The 19,472-nt window shown below is 42.5% G+C and overlaps 1 protein-coding gene across 1 annotated transcript in view; it reads right to left on the bottom strand.

Annotated features, from left to right (window-relative positions):
- Positions 1 to 18,112, bottom strand: part of PRR13 (proline rich 13) — a 93,494-nt gene extending 75,382 nt beyond the window's left edge. Inside the window, exon 1 of the mRNA XM_069230965.1 lies at positions 17,984 to 18,112. The gene's annotated coding sequence lies outside the window, so the exon portion shown is untranslated. The remainder of the gene's footprint in view (positions 1 to 17,983) is intronic.
- Positions 18,113 to 19,472: the final 1,360 nt, after the last annotated feature.

Here is a 19,472-nt window from a genome sequence, read left to right as displayed (position 1 = left end):
TTTAAAGGACTTCCAAATTACATTTTTAAACATTGTTTTTGCAATACTTTTATTTATTTTAAATTTACCAATCCATCTTGAATGGGAAAATCGTATGCTTTTGAGTGAGCTTACAAAATGACGACACAGCCTCATCCTTTTTATTTTTTTTATAGCTATGCTGCACAGCAGCAGTGATGTTGTACAGCGTGCCTAAAAAACATTAGCAAGCCAATAGATCTTATAGGCAACACCTACTCACTTTGTCAATGCTTGTTCGCAGTAGGTGGTTTAATTGAAGAGGTGAAGAGTAGAGAGGGAGAAGATCGCAACCCTAAAAGGAAGCTTTGTTTTGAGTTTAGCGTATATTCTGGAACCGCCTCATTCCATCAAGAATCAGCCCTGCAATATAACACTTTACAGTTCTCATGTGACTGTCTCACTACTAGGTAGACCAGGTGAGAAAGATTGGACTTTAAAAAGAGGTACCAACTGTGATTGTCCTAAAGTAGAAATGCTCTCTTGAAGTATCTGTTGCTTTGAAAACAGTGCAACTTAAACCCGAACTTGCATGAACTTGTAAACCATTTGGTCCGGTTCTACAGAAAACTAGTTCATTGCCTGGATCATTATACCACCTGGACATATTTAAACTGTTCTTCAGTGTGTTCTGCTCTAAATGGTAGATGAACAGCTAAAATATGGCAAGTTACATTTTGCAAAGTGTATGGAGGTGCATACACTCCAGTTCTGTTCAATTCTGCTGATGAGCCAGCAGTGGCGGATCATGAAATGCAGCAGCCACAGAATTGCATTTTTCTAGTACCATGACCTACAGATACCTTGTGATCAGTAGCACCAATGTTAGGAGCAAGCATGCAAAATCCTACAACACCTGGAAAATAATTTGGGGAGCAAAGCAAAATATCTGAGTGTCTGAACCAAGCATACTTCTAGAAGAAAGAGACCACCTTGGTCTCCAGCGTCCTTGTCGCCAATAGTAAAGGCCACTGATTGACAGTGAAATTCGTACATGTAGGATGGTACAAGTCTCCTCTGCCAGCCAACAACCAGAGCCACTGCCTCAGTCCACTGAAATGGAGGTGCAAATGGACATTGTAATACTGGAATCAGCAAACAATATCAGTTTTTAACATTCCTTTCCCGCACTAACATCGTAAATGTAATTCATATCCTTTCTATGTTTCAATACAATCCTAATCAAGTGCCCTGTCAACATTATAGCTGCACAGACACGTACTCCACTCCCTTCGCCTATTTACTAACTCTGCTGTTGGGTGTGGCAAGCGAGGCAAGTAAAGCGAGGCAAGTAAAACGAGGCAAGAGCCATCACTTTGAAGTAGCCACAATACACATTAAGCCGGCCCTCAATTTGCTTGTTGTTGGTGAGTAAACAGAATTTTAATTCAAACCAGAAAGATATTGTCTTGAGCCAACAAGGTTTCATGTTTCAAACCGACACATTCTGTCCCCTGTAATTGATGAAGTTACCCTGCATACTCATTCCACAATGTACAAGACGAAAACAGGCTCACAGCTGAAATAAATGCAAAATATATTTACATGCAATTAAGTCAGTGTGGGGCCATAAACTTTTGTGACATTGTACGTAGTATAGTCCTTTCCTGACTAAGTACCAATCCCCACCGCAGATTAAAAACGCATCATTGTTTCTCAACGGAAAGCACAACGCTTAATGAAGAGCAATGGAAGGGCCATAGATTGGATTTGGATAAACCTGACACCATCCTAGGATAAATCCTCTTAACCGTTGTATTCTTAGGAAAAAGAGACTAGAGAGGACTATCAGAGCACGCTGGAATCTCCCTACCTGAATTAACTGCAATGTTCACAACAGTCTTCTATCCGAGCATTTTAAGGTATCTTCAAATTAGTTTACTGTCACCACCCCTAAATTATGTAAAAGAAATTCTGCAGGCAGCTCCAAAATGGCAAACGTATTTTCTCACAAATATTAATACAACATTTTAAATACAGTTTAAAGGATTTTATTGGGCTTGAGGGCCCAATACGGGGTCCCACAATAGCTGAAGGCAAATGTTTCAAAATGTTAAAAAATTCTTAACCTAACCTAAAAAAAAGAGAAATAAACAAAATAATATTTCTTTCTTTCTAGACCTGAAGGCATAATTTTAATGAAAAGTGAGCTAAGGAAACCTTGGACACTTCCTAAACGGATGAGCTCTACAGAGTCCAACATGGGTCCAAGATTGCCAGATCCATTCCAGGAATTTCAGAATAAGTAATACCAATGTAAATGATTCCAATCTAGACCACATCAGTGTAAAGTAACCTCATGAATCTTTAAACAACTGGTGTGGAGCTGGCTTTTTTGGACCATTATTAGAAATGACTAGTCAAGATCCATGTGTTACCTAACTGAAGTTGATGGAGTGTGCGCTACTTGGGATGATAAATTGGGTAGAGCAGTGCATGACCTTCAAAGCCACTTTGGAGACAGTGGACATGGAAAAGAAGTCACACCGTGCACAAGCTGGCCCTGCTTAAGAAGTCACTCCTCAAAAGATCTAAGCCCCTATTCAACATCAACATAAAGAACTAAGGTCTTGATTATGAGCTTCGTGGAGGGGATTATTCCTTAAAAGGTCCATTATATCCTATGGAACGTGTAATACAGCGGATGTGCTATCTGTCAAGTTTGTGAAGTAGTAATCCCGTCTTCCAAGGCGGTAATCAGGCCCTTAATGTTTTGAAACCTCTTTTTGAAAGGTTAGTCTCTTAACCCACTTGTTAGAAACCTTTGCCTTGATCTGGAAACCTATTTTTTTGACCGTTTGCCTTGGCTACCCAAAGAGCATAAGACCTACATTCTTGAATGCAGGTGAAAGTGGTCACATACTCTTGATTTGTAGAAGGGCATGCCTAGCCAGGTGGTTTTCAGAGCGTTCACCCCATGAAGATTAGTCACCTCGTAGGAAATTAGTTGTAAAATAATTTAATTTATAGACATTCTCATTGAGTGGACTGTGAAAAGGATGGTCTAAAAGGTAGTACACAGACTCACCCACCACATACACAAGAGTTGTAGATGTCTTCTTGACATGTATTTTTTGGCCCATTGACCTAAAGTGTCCAGATCTTTGGGGCCTGCTACAACTAGTACAGTACTAGACTCTTTGGACTGGTGGGAGAAGTACACCCGATCTATGCTGTCACCATACAAAGTGGAAGGTGCTACCTTCCAATCCCTAGTATATGGGGAGAGCAAGGGGTAGTAAGAGCTGACTGTTTGACAGGATAGGAGCCTTTTCATATGTACCGTAGAGAGGTGTCTGCTAGCCCTTTATAAAAATCCATGCAGTCTTTCACAACTTTAAACCACATGTGTGCATACAAGAGATGTACATAGACACTCCATACAGTATGAATTGTATCCTTTGGCAACATACATTGCATTTAGCATAAAAAGGTAATTACTTTCATTGGGTTAAGGCATTCGGATTTGCCACGTCTTGCAGCAGCCCCTACGCTGCCCTGATGAGACTCCATTGTAGTTTTGTACCCCTGTCTATGTCTGAATGAATCTAAGTGCAGCCATGCCTGGAAAGAAAATGCAGACCTAAACCTATTTCACTGCATGGGCAAATCTTCAAGATCAGCCTGGAGATAACTTAACTCTGCTAAGTGTGTGGGGTTTAGTGGGGCCCTGGATACACAAAAGAAGTTGTATGTTTTTCCCCTTTAAATCGACATTACAACTGTCTGGGAACTGCAGATAACAAATTTGGGGCAGCATGACCTGGCCCACCTCGAATATACATGCCTCTGACCATTTAACCAAGCTGAGAACAATTGTGCTATTGGATGTAAGGATACAATGGTGAAATCAGACACAAATCAAAATGTATCGTTTCTAAAGCTAAAGTAACAAGAGGCATGAACTATACATGTTTACAGCAGTGGGGCAGTAAACATTCTTGTTTCAATATTTGCAACAGATGACATTTGAGAGTTGATTATTTTTTATTCTTGAGAATAGCAGTAGCTCTAATGACTGGTGTGCAAGACTTCCAGGGAAAATGGTCTAGTAGGTGGGTTCGCTGGTACGTTGAGGCAGCACACAGTGGTTTGGGAATGACCGAGAAGCAAAGGATATTATATTCCGGGTTAGCGTATAGATGGATAGGATGTCAGAAGTGGTTGCTGGCCATGCCGTTCGACACTTTGAATTAAAAAGGTCAGTAGCTAAAATATGGCCATGCTTCTGGTGGAGGATCAGGCAACCTAAGGGCAATTTTTAGATACAGGAGTACACCTGCAGAGCATGCACAGAGATGTAGTGCCATAATTTAGGAACTTTTTGAGTGGGTTTGAGAAACCGGGTTGTTGGTTGACTGAGGTGTGAGCCCTGATTAAGCAGCAACCACAGTGCTCATCAGAGTAAGGCACAAGCAAACCCCAAATTGACCTGTGCTCACCCTTTTGGTAGCTAGGCTCAGAGCAGTTAGGCTTAACTTCACTTTGAACAGTAAAACAATGAAAACACCACACAAAAGGACCCCATACCAGGTTAGAAAATTGGAACCTAATTTAATAAATAAAACTACATCAAAATGACAAAAATCTAATCAGTAGTACCTGAGTTATGAATTTTTAAAGAATAAATGGTAGTATAGCCAATTAGAGATATCTGCTCACCCCTGACTGGGACAAAGCAAAAGTTCAGGCCGACAGCAAAAGAGTGCCGAACAGCTAAAGGGACCCAGTTAGGTACACTCAACAAAGTACCCTATATCCTGGTTGTGGAGCATTATAAGGATCCAAGGCAAACATGTGTCATGCATTCAAATTGATGCGTCGGTTCAGAGATAAAGCAAGGCTGCGGTGCGAGGTACGTTTCCCATCAACAGAGTTTGCGATGCTAAGTCCGTATGTTGTGGTTGCAGAGTGCAGCTGAAGTGATGCATCAGTTCCGGGGAGCACTGAGGCTGCAATGTAGAGGACGGCTTTGAGCTACTGTCCACGAGGGATACAGGGACCTAGACTGGCGATGTGCCGTGCCTTCGGTAGTGCGTCAGTTCCGAGGACTAAGAGGACAATGCGGGTCACCTGCGCCAGATCCAATCCACGCAACAGCAACTATACATCGGTTCTGCTCAAGGATGTGTCCCTCAGCCAAGGAGATGCATCGGCTGGGTTTGGGGATGCACCGCTCAGCAAAGAAGGGGTGTTGGTTCCGCTGGTAAGCACCTTAAGTCCAGTTACAAAAGGTCCCGGACTGCAGTGGCACAACTTGGCAGGGTAGACTCACAAAGGGCAAAGTCCCTCTGCAGTAGCAGGGTGGTTGGAAGTCTTTTGTGTCCCTGAGACTCTGATAAGGAGCTCAGCCAACTAACCCTTAGAGTCATTCTGGGTTGGAGAGATGCAGGTTCAGACCTTCTTACTCCCAGGCAAGAGGGCTGCAGGTCAGCATGGCAAAGCAGGAGTTCAGCAGAGTGCAGTCCAGCAAAGTGGCAGTCCTACAGGAGAACTGCAGTCCATCTTACTGGCAGAATATCCACAAGTCCAGAAGTGTCTAAAGTGGTGCTGTCTGAGGTCCAGTTGTTATACCTAGTGGTGGGGTGGGGGAGAATTCAAAGACATGCCTTTGAAGTGCACAGGATGTCCTGCCCTGGCTCCAGACTAAATATAGGGGTTATGCAGACCTTTGTGTGGGGACTGGACACAGCCTATTCATTAAGTGAGGCTGTGTCCAGCTCCGCTCTCCGATGCTGCACAGAATGGCCCATCAACTCACATCTAAATTCCCATTGTGTGTAGCTGTCTAGGGGGATACACAAACCCAACTGCCAACTATGCCCAGGCAAGAAAAATGCCAACTTTCTACAAGTGGCATTTTCAGAATTGCAATTTAAAATCCAACATCTTCATAAGTTAGGATTTAAATTGTGATTCCAGAGACACCAAACCTGAAGAGTTTCTCTCTTCCCATTTGGAAATGGGACTTAGAAAGTGTAAAAGGGTAATTTCAATGTTAGTCTATGGGCAAGATAGGCCTCACAGTGGTGAGAAACTAATTTAAATAGTTTTTTCACCACCAAGACATGTAAAGTGTTAAAGTACATGTTCATCTTTTTAAATATACTGCACCCTTTCCTTGGTGGGGTCTAAGGCCTACCTTAGGGGTGACATAAGAAATAAAAAGGATGGTTTGGGCCTGGCAAAATGTTTACTTTGCCAGGTGGAAATGACAGGTTGAACTGCATCAACAGGCTTTGCAATGGCAGGTCTGAGACATGTTTAAAGGCTACTTAAGTGAGTGGCACATTTGGTGCTACAGAGCCACTAGTTGCATTTAATTTACAAGCCCTGGGCACATGCAGTGCAGTTTATTACGGACCTATAAGCAAATTAACTATGCCAGTTAGCTATATGCCAATGTTACCATGTTTTAGGAAGCAAGCACAAGCACTTTAGCACTGGTCAGCAGTGGTAAAGTGTGCAGAATCCTACAGCCAACAAAAACAAAGTCATCAAAATCAGGAGGTCTGAAGGCAAAACAATTGTGGGGAAGCAATGCAAAGGAGCCAGGTCGAACAATAGGCAATTGAATATTGGGGAGGCTGATTAGTAAACCATTACAGTAGTACGGCTTACCAAATTATAAAGACTTTAGCGTTTTATCTGCGTAGAAATGGATGAGTGTGTGGATCCAGTCTATGTTAAAAATTTGTTATCATGCTGTTGTGGATGAGTTGGTTATGAAACATTAAAATTTTCATCGGCATACTACCTGGAGCTCTCAAAGATGGGATTCTCACATATCATGGATATGTTGTTCGGTAGTCCCATCCCCAAGGCCATTCCTGAGGTAACGGACCAGGTCCTTGGCCGGTGGCGCTCATTCTAAAAACATATGGGATGGTGGAGCCAGATCACCCAGCACACTCCCTTATGGCAGGGTACTCGACTGAATGAAGTAGCGGCCCTAGAAGGATTCTCTAGCTGGGATGCCAATGGCCTCACGTTGGCAACATGTGGGAGGGAACTCATACGATGTTCTTTTAAAAGCTCCAGCAGACATACGTGCTGGCCAAGACGCAATTTAACAAATTCCTACAGCTGAGACATGCACTGATGGTACACATTTCCAAAGGATGCCCCTATACTTGAATTCAGTCCTGTGGAGGTCAAGACGATGATGGGGGCCTTGGGCACTGGTAATCACAAATTTATTGCTCCCTAGTACTGAATGCCTCTCCATCTCTCCAGCCCTTACGCTCCCGCTGGGAAACTCGGAACGGACCGATAGGAGGGATGCATTGATGGCACCCTGTGTTATTACAATATCTGCCAAATTATGCTTGGTACAAACACATTACCCACACAGTGCACATCTAACCCCCACCAGGCTCTACCAGGCAAGGCTACGACCTTACCCACAATGTAATAGGTGTTCACTCATCTGCTGACTTTTTCCATGTAGTCTGGTCTTGCCCCACCATCACACGCTACTGGTCGCAAATCCTGAATGAGCCCTCCATGGTGTTGGAGCTTGACCTGGAGCCCTCTCTGTTGATGGTCCTCTTGGGGGTGATGGAGGGAGTGGGTGGTTCACAGGCTAACGTTACTGGGCACGGCACTGCTCATAGCCAAAAGAGATATTGCTGCACAATGCGCGATGAGCATTCTTGTTTCCCTGACAAAACAAAGGAGGGGGATGGATTGGCATGCCCAAATGGAGCAGCCGGTGTACCAGGCGAGGGGCAGCCCAAGAAAACATGATAAGGTTTGGTCCAAATGGTTAGGGGCTGCATGACCAGAAATGTAAATTTAAATGTTTATCTTGTGTATTGGCTTTGATGAGGCCTGGCCACTGTTGACTCTTACATGAGAAATTATACTACAACAAGACATAAGAAGTATGGTAATACCGCGAGTTGTTTTATTCTGCACTGTGACATGTTATTGTACAAATAAAACAATAAAGTTGGTTATAAAATTAATAAATTAACCGAAAAGAACTCCCACGCAGTGGCAGTGTGAGCAAACTTCAGGGTGTCAAGCAGAAAGTAGTTGGGGGTCAGACAGACAGGCAGTGATGAGGAAGCCTATATTTTAGAATTTAGAAGAATTTAGCCAGAGTGATTGTAGAGACATCTAGTGCTGAATTGTGGCAAAAGCTAGGTACCCAAAATTGAACATTGGTTGAAGAAGTAAAAAAATAGAAGAATATTTGGGTGCTCTCAGCATAAAGATGGAATGTGAACCTAAAGAAGAGCAGTGGTTTAGAGAGATAAGCGGTGGAGCCAAGGAAAGGCTTGTTGGATGCCCAATGAAAATTGAATAAGTGTCAATATCTTGGAGTACTGAGAAACTTTGAAAGAGTCTCCGAAAGGGTAGTCTGTAGCTTTTTGTGAGATACTTTGTGATTCTTAGTGAGCCAAGACAGTATAGTAAGGCAAGATGGTCTAGAGTGTTGAATGCAGCAGCTAAATCTAGGTGCAAGAGGGTAGACAAAAGGCAATTGTCATGGGCAGAGGTGATTAAGTTGGGTACATTTGAAAGTAAAGTTTCTGTTGTGGGAAGGGATAAAGTACTTTGCTAGAGGATAAATACAGCGAAAAAGAGATGAATATTAAAAGTTAAAAAATTGTGGAGGAAAAAAGGGAGCTGAGATACCAGGCGATAAATGAGACGAGAAAGATTAGCAGTACTAATTCCATAACAATTGAACACTGGCCTATTTGCAACACCTTGGGCCTGACATAACAGAATATTTACACAGTTGGAACTCTGGATGTGGGAGCAAGCGGTTTATTGGTCAGAGGGCTGACAGGATCAGATGATGGGAAAAAATTGATTGGCCAATATTAACTAAAGGAAAAAGTCCAGAGGACAATGTTATGCCAAAGTGTAAGAGTATTGCTGAGTGGAGTTGGGGGAAAGATGAAGGAGGTGGGGTAAATGATGAAGGAGGTGGGGTGTAAACAGTGTTGAAAAGGTGTCTCTCATAGCTGTGATTTTTGAGAAGTGTTGCAAAATCATTATCTGATAAAGATAGGTCATTCATGAGTGAACATGGTGGGGAGTTGTTATGGCATTTCTGATCCCTCTCTATCTCTATCCCCATGCCGCCTTACAAATACTCACTGTCTTTTCTTTCACTTAACCAGTGCCCTTTCTCTATCCATTGGCTTTTGATTTTCAACTTCTATTATCTTATACTCCTTTTGTGCCATACTATTTCTCCACCAGAGCCAACCCAGCATCCACTACAACTGTTCAGTCATCTAATCCCTTTATAGGTGCAGGGATTACTATTTTATGTACTATGACCATCATGTTTTAAGCCAACTATCTAAATACCGAAACCACAGCACTTTGAACGGAGCCCAGATTCTAAAAAAAAAAAAAAAACACATAGGGACCATTATAGAAATGCAATTAATATAACCTAAAACAGGACAACTGGAGTTTTGGTGGGTGTAACACTACCTTGCGTTTGAGCAGACCTATTTTTGAAAGCAATCTGGCTTCACTTTCCACCTGCTATGCTGTCAAAAAAAAAAATTATTTTCATTTAACCTGTTATCTTTCAAAACATTCAAAAAGCATCGGTTAGTTAGTAAGTTAAATCAAAAGACTGTCCACCACATTCCTTCTGATTGTCACTGAGCTACAAAACATACGACAGTACTGGAGCTGAAGAGAGTCTTTTAAGTCAGACATTCTCAGTGCCAATGACATCCTCCACAGACGAAGGGCTTTGATTTTATTACACCCCTAACCGGAACACCCCTTTTCATGTTCCACAGTATGGAAAAGAACAATCTCTGCATGCATTAAGACATTGTTGGAACTGTAACTCTACGTCTATCAGGACACACTACAGCATATAGTTCATAAGTAACAAACTTCAGGGACCTGAAAAAAAAGTCCCCACACTGTAACAGAAAAGCCACTGTTGACCCAAATATATTTATTATAATAATACGGCACAACTGCATTTTAGATTTTCACAATGGGCATAAGTCCATATTGAAAATAGAACGCAAATTAATGTTCAATTGGAGCCTTCTCAATTAAGTTGTATGTCTCAGTGGGACGTTGACCTATCATAAATAATTAACTACACGTGTATCACATGGACTTGGCATTATTGTTAAGCCCAAATTTTTTCCAGGTGGAAAATGAACAATTGTATTTTAAACAATAACATTCCAGCATGATTTAGTGACCAGTGCGGGTCAACAATTTTTGGGATCATAAACACAGTACAGCTGCTCCTGAATTAATCGGGAGTTCATTTTGTCGGCTCAACGTCCCAAATAAATACTTGGTCAAGCTCTCCAATTTCTGACTTTAACGAAGGACAGCACATATCTTTGGAAGATGTACCAAATTATCATTTAAGTTTGGGAACATGCTATTAGCATGTTGCTACCCATGACGTAGTACTGCTATGCATCTAATGACATTTAAAATCCCCTTGCATAGTCTGATCCAGGAGTACTGCATCTCCAAATGGGTTAGGATAGAGGTCTGTTCCTGTGACTGTCTGGGAAGATTCAAGCTCCTGGGAAGTCCACTACAAACAAATTACATAAATGTGGGGCAAAAAAAAATCTTTCTTTTCCGCCTCTGTTCTTCCAAGTACCCTAATACATTTAATTGACTTCTTCCTCATCCTTCTTCTACCTCCTGTGACATTTTATCTCCTCATAACTTTTCCCCTACTTAGTCTTCCTCTATCCCTTTTCCTTCCTGAAGCCTTGTTACTCGCTCTTAGTCTTCGCCATCTACTGTCGAAAGACTTCATCTCTCCCAGTGGGTACCATCAATTAATTTAGGTTTTCTTGTCTTGATACTCAAGTACTCTATTTCCCATAGCCTTCATCTTCTCTCATTTCCCATCTTTCACAAGCCATGGCCTACGATCTCTTTCATCTCCCATCACTCTCTTCTCTTACTCATGCACTGTTTCTCTTAATTTATCTCCCCCTACAGTTAACTCTCTCACTTGAAGGCCTTACTCTCCCACTTTATCTCTCTTGACTCTCCTCCTTTGCCCCCTCAACTCTCTAGTGAGTCTCTTTATCTCCTGTTTTCTGACTTTCAACTATCTTTCCAAGCTTTCTTTCAATCAACCCTTTATCTCTTCCTCCAATTCCTTCTTCTCTCTGCCCTGTGCTCTCTACCCATGACCTCAATATGTCGAAGCAGGAACTGTGATGTTGCGTGTCAAAGAGAACAGCGCGCGCTATCTCCGTGTTAATCAGGGAGAGCGCGAGGTTATCGGAGACGCGCGAGAAGCGAGGGAAACGGGCGTTGAGACGGTTGAAGAGACCGATGGCTGGGGCGACAGAGAATAAAGACATAAATTGAAACTCGACGTTTCTTTGTTCTTAATTATTAAGAAGCGAACTTCACATTGGCGACGAGGATGGCTGTCGCCTCAACATCGATTTGACAAACATACTACAATTTAAGTGTGTGCTGGAAGGATAACTTAATGAACATCGATTGAGCAAATAATAACAGTGAGAATGTCTGCAACAAAAGGCACATTTACCTAGCGGTGAAGCTTCTCCTTTCATGATCCTTGAAATCCGGTGGTTCCGGATACAAGTAAGACTGTTTTAACTTGGATAAAGAAACTGTGTGATTGACAGAAGGCGTGGCTTCCTGTATCTGCCTTAAAGGGATTGTCAGAAAGTGTGTACTTAAAGGGATTGCCACCAGAGCTCTGCCTTTCAATTCAAAGGGAAATTTGAAGCACAGTTTAAAGGGGAGGAATATTTCAAGATTGATTCAAGAAGTTAATTGGTTTAAAGAGGAACAAGTAAAGGATTAAAACAGGAGTAAAGGATTCACACAGTACTAAACTTGAGTATAAAATGGCATTGTGATTGGACTGCCTATTGGATCGGTGATAGGCACACCTGAGCTAAGTTACTTTGTCTATCGTACAAAGTGTGCAGGGACAGGCACACCGGAAGTAAGATCGTGTGAACCAAGAAGAAGGGACTTCAGGAGCAGCGGGAGAACGTCATTTACAGGAGCACATTTCTAGATTGTGACTGTAGTACAAATAAGAATTATAATGCAGAATGTAACACCCCCTCTGTTTTTTCTAAGTAGTCCAGGAGAACCCACATATCCTTGGACTAAGTGGAAGAAGATGTTTGTACATTATGCGAGGGTGTGTGGACCGACTCTGAGTGCAGAGAGGAAGCATGCATTATTAATGCATTGTTTAGGAGGTGAGGGACAGGAGGTACTTGAAAATTTACCAGACCTAAGTGCTGAAGAGTCAAGAAATTTGAATGAATATGAGGTGTGCATAAAAAAGATGGACAAACATTATGTACCTAGAGTAAGTACAATAATGGAAAGATATTATTTTGGGAAAAGAGAACAAGGAAAGAATGAGTCGGTAGAGGAATACATAACCAGCTTAAGGAAGCTGGCAGCGTCGTGTAAATTTGGTACATTGGTGGACGAAAGAATTAGGGGCCAATTCGTATTGAAGTGTTGTAGCGACAAAATCAGGGAAGAACTGTGGTTAAAAGATGAACCACCATTAGAGGAGGTGGTTATAGTAGCAAAAAGGGTGGAACATATGTTAAAGTGTGTTAAGGAGCTAAGTGGAAATAAAGATGGGAGTGGGGAGTGTGCAAAGGTTGAAGAGGTGGTTTGCGAGGTGAAAGCCAGAGAATTTGGAGTGGCGAAAAATAAGGATGAGTTTTCTAAATTTAAAGGGGAGTGTTTTCGGTGTGGGAAAGTCGGACATAAGGCTAACGCAAGCAATTGCCCAGCTTTAAATGTGTTATGCAATGGGTGTGGGAGAAGGGGACACTATTATAAATGTTGTCGTAACAAAAAGAAGAAGTGTAGCAGTAGTAACATGTTAAAAGAAGTAAAGGAGGTATCCCAGGAGGCGATTTTTCAAGTGAAAACTCAGATAGAGTGTGGTGAGCACCCCAGTGAGATAGTGAGAGTGGAAGATGTTGATTTATTGATGAGATTTGACTCCTGTTCACATTTAACAATAATTTCAAAGAAGAGTTATGATCTCATATCAGGGAGAAAGAGTGTGTTACGCAAAATGGATGTGAATCCTGGTGGTTATGGGGGACATCCTATAAAAATGTTAGGGTATTTTGAGGGACATCTTGAGTTAAAAGGGAGACATTTGGTTGGGAAGATTTATGTGTCTAGTCAGGGTGATAATCTCTTAAGTTGGGCACATCAAAGATTGTTGGGAGTGGTATTAGATCCCAATGCACAACCCCAAGTACAAGTGCAGAGTGTGGAGAGTGAAGAAAATAATTTGGTCACTGAATTTCCAGAGGTTTTCTCAGAGGTTTTAGGATGTTTAAGAGGTTACAAACATAAAATTAAGCTCAAGACTGGTGCCATTCCTATAATAGCGAAGGTGAGGAGAATTCCACTTGCTGTACAAGAACCAGTTATGAATGAACTTAAGAAGTTACAGGATTTGGACATAATTGAGGAGGTGGAAGCAACGGAGTGGTTGGCGCCCATTGTAGTGGCAAGGAAGGGTAATGGAGAGATCAGGTTATGTGTGGACCTTAGAGCCTTGAACAAAGAGGTGATAGTTGACAAATTTCCTCTTCCAAACATTGAGGAAATAGTGTCCACGCTTGGGGGAGCGAGGTATTTTTCCACGTTGGATCTAACCTCAGCGTACCACCAGGTAGAATTGGAAGAGAGTTCTCAAGAGTTCACTGCGTTCATTACACCTTTTGGTGCTTTCAAGTTCAAAAGAATGCCGTTTGGGCTGGTTTCCGCAGCTTCTGTGTTTCAACGCATCATGCACAGAATTTTAAAGGGAGTGTGTGGTGTAAAATGTTATCAAGATGATGTGTTGATTTATGCAGAGTCAGCAGAAGAGCATTGGAGACGGGTGAGATTGGTGTTGGGATGTTTAAGCCAAGCTGGTCTCACTCTTAAGAGGAAGAAATGTCATTTTGGTCTAACTGAGGTTGAATATCTGGGACATTTGATTACGGGTGATGGTGTAAAGCCTAAACCGGAGTTGGTAAAGACAATAAAACAGTTGACGACTCCTCAAAGCAAGGAGGAAGTGAGTTCATTTTTAGGAATGGTAGAATATTATGGGAGATACATTGTAAACTTATCAGAGAAAACAGTAAATTTGAGAGACTTGTTAAAGAGAAAAAAAGAGTTCCGGTGGAGCAACGAATGTGAAGATGAATTTTTTCTTATCAAGGAAGAATTGGATAATGCCCCTTGTTTACAGGCATTTAAGCCAGACAGACCGACTGTCATAGTCACAGATGCCAGTGCGAAAGGGCTAGGGGCTATTTTGATGCAGGAGAATAAAGGAAAGAAAGTCATGATTGCCTGTGCATCTAAGGCATTGAATAGTGCTAAGAAAAATTACTCTGTGGTAGAAAGAGAGTCCTTGGCTATTTTTTGGGCACTTAAGAAATTTAGACAGTTTGTGTGGGGCACAGAATTTTTGGTGTTATCAGACCACAAACCTTTGGTGGAAGTTTTTGGCAGTAAAGGGTTAAATTGCATTTCTGCAAGGATTAGGAGGTGGGTTATCGGTCTACAAGACTTCAAATTTAGGGTGGAATATTTACCAGGCTCATTGAATGTGAGTGCAGATTGTCTATCCAGATTAGTGAGGGAGGATGCCGTGGAGGGTGAGAAAGATGGTTTATTGGTGCAAGAGAGTGATGTCTGTGAAGTTTTCTGTAACGTGAGCGAGATTATGTATGGTGTAATAACTGAGCAGGAGTGGAAAGAAGCACTGGAGAAGGATGTTGAACTGAGTGAGATCTGTGCGGCGTTAGAAGATGGGGAATTTAGTTCCCTTGGTAAAGTGTGGGGTTTGATAAAAGATGAATTGGCGATGGAAAGTGGTATGTTATTGAGGGGTACTAGGCTGATCCCGCCAAGTGTTTTGAGGAAGAGGGTTATGGATCAAGCTCATGAAGGCCATTTAGGTATTGTCAAAACTAAGGGGAATTTAAGAGCAAATTTTTGGTGGCCTGGTATGGATCTGGAAGCAGAGCGTGTGGTCAGAGATTGCATACAATGTTCACGGAGTGACAAGATTTTGAAAACTCGAAATACACCAATGCATTGTAGGAATTTACCAAGTAAACCCTGGGATGAAGTTGCAATAGATATTGTTGGTCCCTTATCAGGTGAACATGCTACTCCTTACTTGATTGTATTGATTGACTTATATTCCAGGTGGGTGGAGGTTAAAAATGTACGAGATGTCTCTTCTTGTAGTATGATAAGTTTTCTGGAAGAGATTTTCAGGAGAGAGGGTTTCCCTAAGTCATTGTTATCTGATAATGGTCCGCAATTTTGTTCAATGATGTTTGGAGAATTTATGAAGGAATGTGGCATTATACACAAAAGGTCAGCTATATATCATCCAGAAACGAATGGTACAGTAGAACGTTTCAACAAATATATCAAAGAGAGCATTCAGCTGGCAAAAGTGAACACTTTGAATTGGCGAACAGAACTTATGGAAAGGATTACCGCTTATCGGTTTTCACTACATTCTACCACGGGAAAATCTCCATTTGAATTGTTTAAGAGAAGATTACCCAACACCAAATTATCTCCAGCTTGGATGGGATGGAGAAAAAATGAGTTTGATTTGACAGATACAACATGGCGTAATAGAGAACTAAGATTCATGGAGAAAAGAAAGCAAGAGTTCGATACTAGGAAGAAGGTGCTCAAAGTACATATAGCTGTGGGTGAGATGGTAAAGATAAAGGCTCCCTTAGGGTGTATGGACGGATCAAAATTCACGAGACCCTTGACAGTGGTCAAGGTATTCAAGAATGCCATAAAAACCTCTGATGGCAGGATTTGGAATCTGAACCGAGTTGTGCGGATGAAGGAGGTGACAGAATCATGTACCGATACCGAAAGAGAAATAATGAACCAAAGGAGAGTATTGTCAAGATCTCCTAATCACATTCAAAGTGGAAATGATAGAGGTGAAGGAACAAGGAGAAGTGGTAGAAGGAAAGTCAGTCCAAAACGTTTTAAAGACTATGTACTTGGATAAAGGTTGTATGAGTTGTAGTTGGCGGTTAGTTTCTCACTGTGTTATGGGAAATCTAGTTCATTCCGTATAGAACAAATTTTTGTTTAAGGTCAAAAAATATTACTCTGTTTCTGTTTGTAAAATATAAAAAAAGGAGATGTGTGATGTTGCGTGTCAAAGAGAACAGCGCGCGTTATCTCCGTGTTAATCAGGGAGAGCGCGAGGTTATCGGAGACGCGCGAGAAGCGAGGGAAACGGGCGTTGAGACGGTTGAAGAGACCGATGGCTGGGGCGACAGAGAATAAAGACATAAATTGAAACTCGACGTTTCTTTGTTCTTAATTATTAAGAAGCGAACTTCACAGGAACCAACACCGCTTTCTCTACTGCCCCGTGTTCTTTTTCGGTGCAACCCACATCCACTATACGCCGTACTCTAAGTCAACTACTGGTGACTCAAACATATCCGATAAAGCCGCCTTTCAGTTGGTATCTACCTATGGCGGCACCAGTCATGTACCTCACCCTCTACTACAGTCTGCCCGCCTTGAAAAGGGTAATTGCTTATGGTGTCGACTGCCGCCTTTCTCCGTTCTCTTATACCGCACAATCACCCTGCCTTCTAGTGCAAAACAGGGACTTATACGTGCCCGGCTGAAATATTCTTGTCTTACTATTTGCAGAAAGTATCCTTTAGGGCACACCAAACATCATATTAGCTCTTGGTGCTACCTCTTAACACACCCAACATAACAGTTTTAACTTCAGAAGCATGAACGTTTATGGCAGATATGAAGTTGGAGCCCAGAACTCTATGATGGCCAGACCATAGCACTAGGAAACGCAGGGGCAATGGGGCACAGTGAGCTTCTTAAGAATGGTGCAGTAAACAAGCCCAAAATGAGAATCCGAGTGCTGCAAGTTTCCGATACACACCACTCGGCAAACTAACCCAAACTACACAGCTCTCGAAACTGTAGGACCAAAGCAATAACAGATACCGAACTTTGCACAAATAATACCTCGTCGTGGCATTATATGGTCAGTCCACCCTTGTCTAGCAGGCCTTCTGTCGCTCCCATCTCTAGCGCACAGCTCAAAACAGCTTCACTGCACCTCAGCTAACCCGCCTCACCTTCCACCCCACTACACCCTGCCGAGCTGGCAGCGACAAAACGCGCTCATAGACTCTCGTCTACTTGCGATCCTAGTGACACATGACACGCCGCATCGTCCTATAAGAATTGAAATAATGATCTACTCATTTTCAGTGTAAAAAGATAATGTTGTGCTCTTTTTGTAATACGTCAGCCCTAACCTACGAGCCTTCAGAGAGCGAAGTGAAACGCAGGAAGCAATGAGGGGGTTCAGGCATTTTCACGCTTTTCTTACATAGTATTACTACCACCCAAAAGTGTCACTGTGTTCTTCTGCACACAAGGGAACACTATATAAAGATGTACCTTTTACCGACTAAAGACGAACACAAGGTTGACATGGCCATATCGTGATTTAAATAATATCTTGCCTGCAGGCTATTCCCACATCTCTGCAGCGGGTGCATCAACCCGCAGATGTCAAGAAGACAGTATCATTTGTGACACTTTCGCCAACTAAACCGTTTATGTTGGGACTTTTTAATGCAAACATTCTTTACTTATTGGTACTTAAGAGTTTAAAGGGAAAATTGCAAGTAATTGGATAAAAAAAACGGCATAAACAGTGCAGTCTTGGTTTAAGTCACTGGTACTGGAACCTCCTATCTGCATATTACAAGTAGCTTTCTGCCGTCCGCAAGCTGAATCTTTGAGCTATTCTTCCTCGACAGGAACCTCAGGAATGAAGAAGATTCTAAATCCTATTGGGAGAGACACTTGTCACCAAACACAAATCTGTATTCTATTGTAGGGGAACATTTCTCACCTTCAGATATGTACCTCCGGACTTGGTCAATAGGTTCTGCTGAGTGGACGAGCATTTCCTGGAATCTTTTGCTTGAGCCCTCCCTCGCCCCAGGACATGAAACACCAGCTCTCTTTCTAGACGGCTATTGGACGGCGGAGGCTTCCGTCAGAGCACAACCCTTGCAGGAAATCCCGGAAGAGTTAGTGTGCAAGCTGTGGACGTGCTGCAGCTCATTGGCTGCTGACAGCAGTCGCTCAGAGAGGAAGCAAAGAAGCCGGCGCACCCTTTAAACATTAACTCTGGTTGTGAATCTTTCACTGGTGTTGTTCCTGGTGTCATTTGATTACAACAACTGGTCACACCTGCTCGCTAGGTTGCCACAATTCAGGAGGATAGAGACTTCCTCATTTTTTAGAGGTGTGAGTGGGGAGGTGCCCGACCCGCCTGCCCTGTCTGAGGACAAAGGAGCGCAGGGTCCAACGCCCCTCTGCTCTTTGCACAATGTGAGTCCAGCAAGTTTCTAACTTAACCGGTGACGAAATGGTTGTAATTTAAGATAACTTGTCCGTTAAAATACTCGCTGCAGGGAAGACCGTTGCTGGGTTTAACGCTGGTAGGTAACAGGAGGGGCGGGGCTAATGCGCTTGTCGTAGGTTTGAATCATGATAGTGCCAAAGGTTGATATGTATGTTGCAAAGTACTGTTGGGTAATAGGTGTGAGCTAAAGACCATTACCACTTGGTGTGGGCAAAAGCCGCTTTATTTGAGACAGGTGCACATAACAACACATTAATCATGGTCTTTGCCTCACAAATCTGCCTCCTCACTATACAAGTAACAAACCTAATACCCCCACATACCCTCTCCTAAAATGCCCTCTCTCTCCCAACCATATCCTGATCCTGTCCACCTCCATGCTGCTCATACCTCTATGTAATCCACAATTCCTTATCCATTATCTCTACCTGTTAACCTCTACCAAACACAACTTCTCACCCCATCTTTTCATTTCCTGTCTGCTGGGGCTATGATCCCACCTACCCTTTCCTTTCCCTCCTGGCATGCCCCTGTCAAGAACCATATAAATGTGAAAAACCAGCAAACGTTTTCTCCCCTTCCACCTAGAGAAAGGCCTGGAGGCCGTTTTCTGCCCCACCCACGTGAACCCTGTTACCTAAACTAAGCAAAAAAACACTTTCAAACTCTCTTTTAACTGTAGCAAATACAACTCAGTGCCATGAAGAACAAGTGTATCCCGTCGTCCTTGAAAACTCTCTGTCCTCGTGTGCTCACTGTAAGAAAATGGCTCCCTGTTGCAGTTACCCCCCACTTTTTGCCTGATACTGATGCTGACTTGACTGAGAAGTGTGCTGGGACCCTGCTAACCAGCCCGCAGCACCAGTGTTCTTTCACGTAAAATGTACCATTGTTTTCACAATTGGCACACCCCTGGCACATAGATAAGTCCCTTGTAAAAGGTACCAGTGGTACCAAGGGCCCTGTGACC

The sequence above is a fragment of the Pleurodeles waltl genome, chromosome 4_2, assembly GCF_031143425.1.
Source record: "Pleurodeles waltl isolate 20211129_DDA chromosome 4_2, aPleWal1.hap1.20221129, whole genome shotgun sequence".
Lineage (NCBI taxonomy): Eukaryota > Metazoa > Chordata > Amphibia > Caudata > Salamandridae > Pleurodeles > Pleurodeles waltl.
This window is presented reverse-complemented; position numbering and strand designations above follow the sequence as displayed.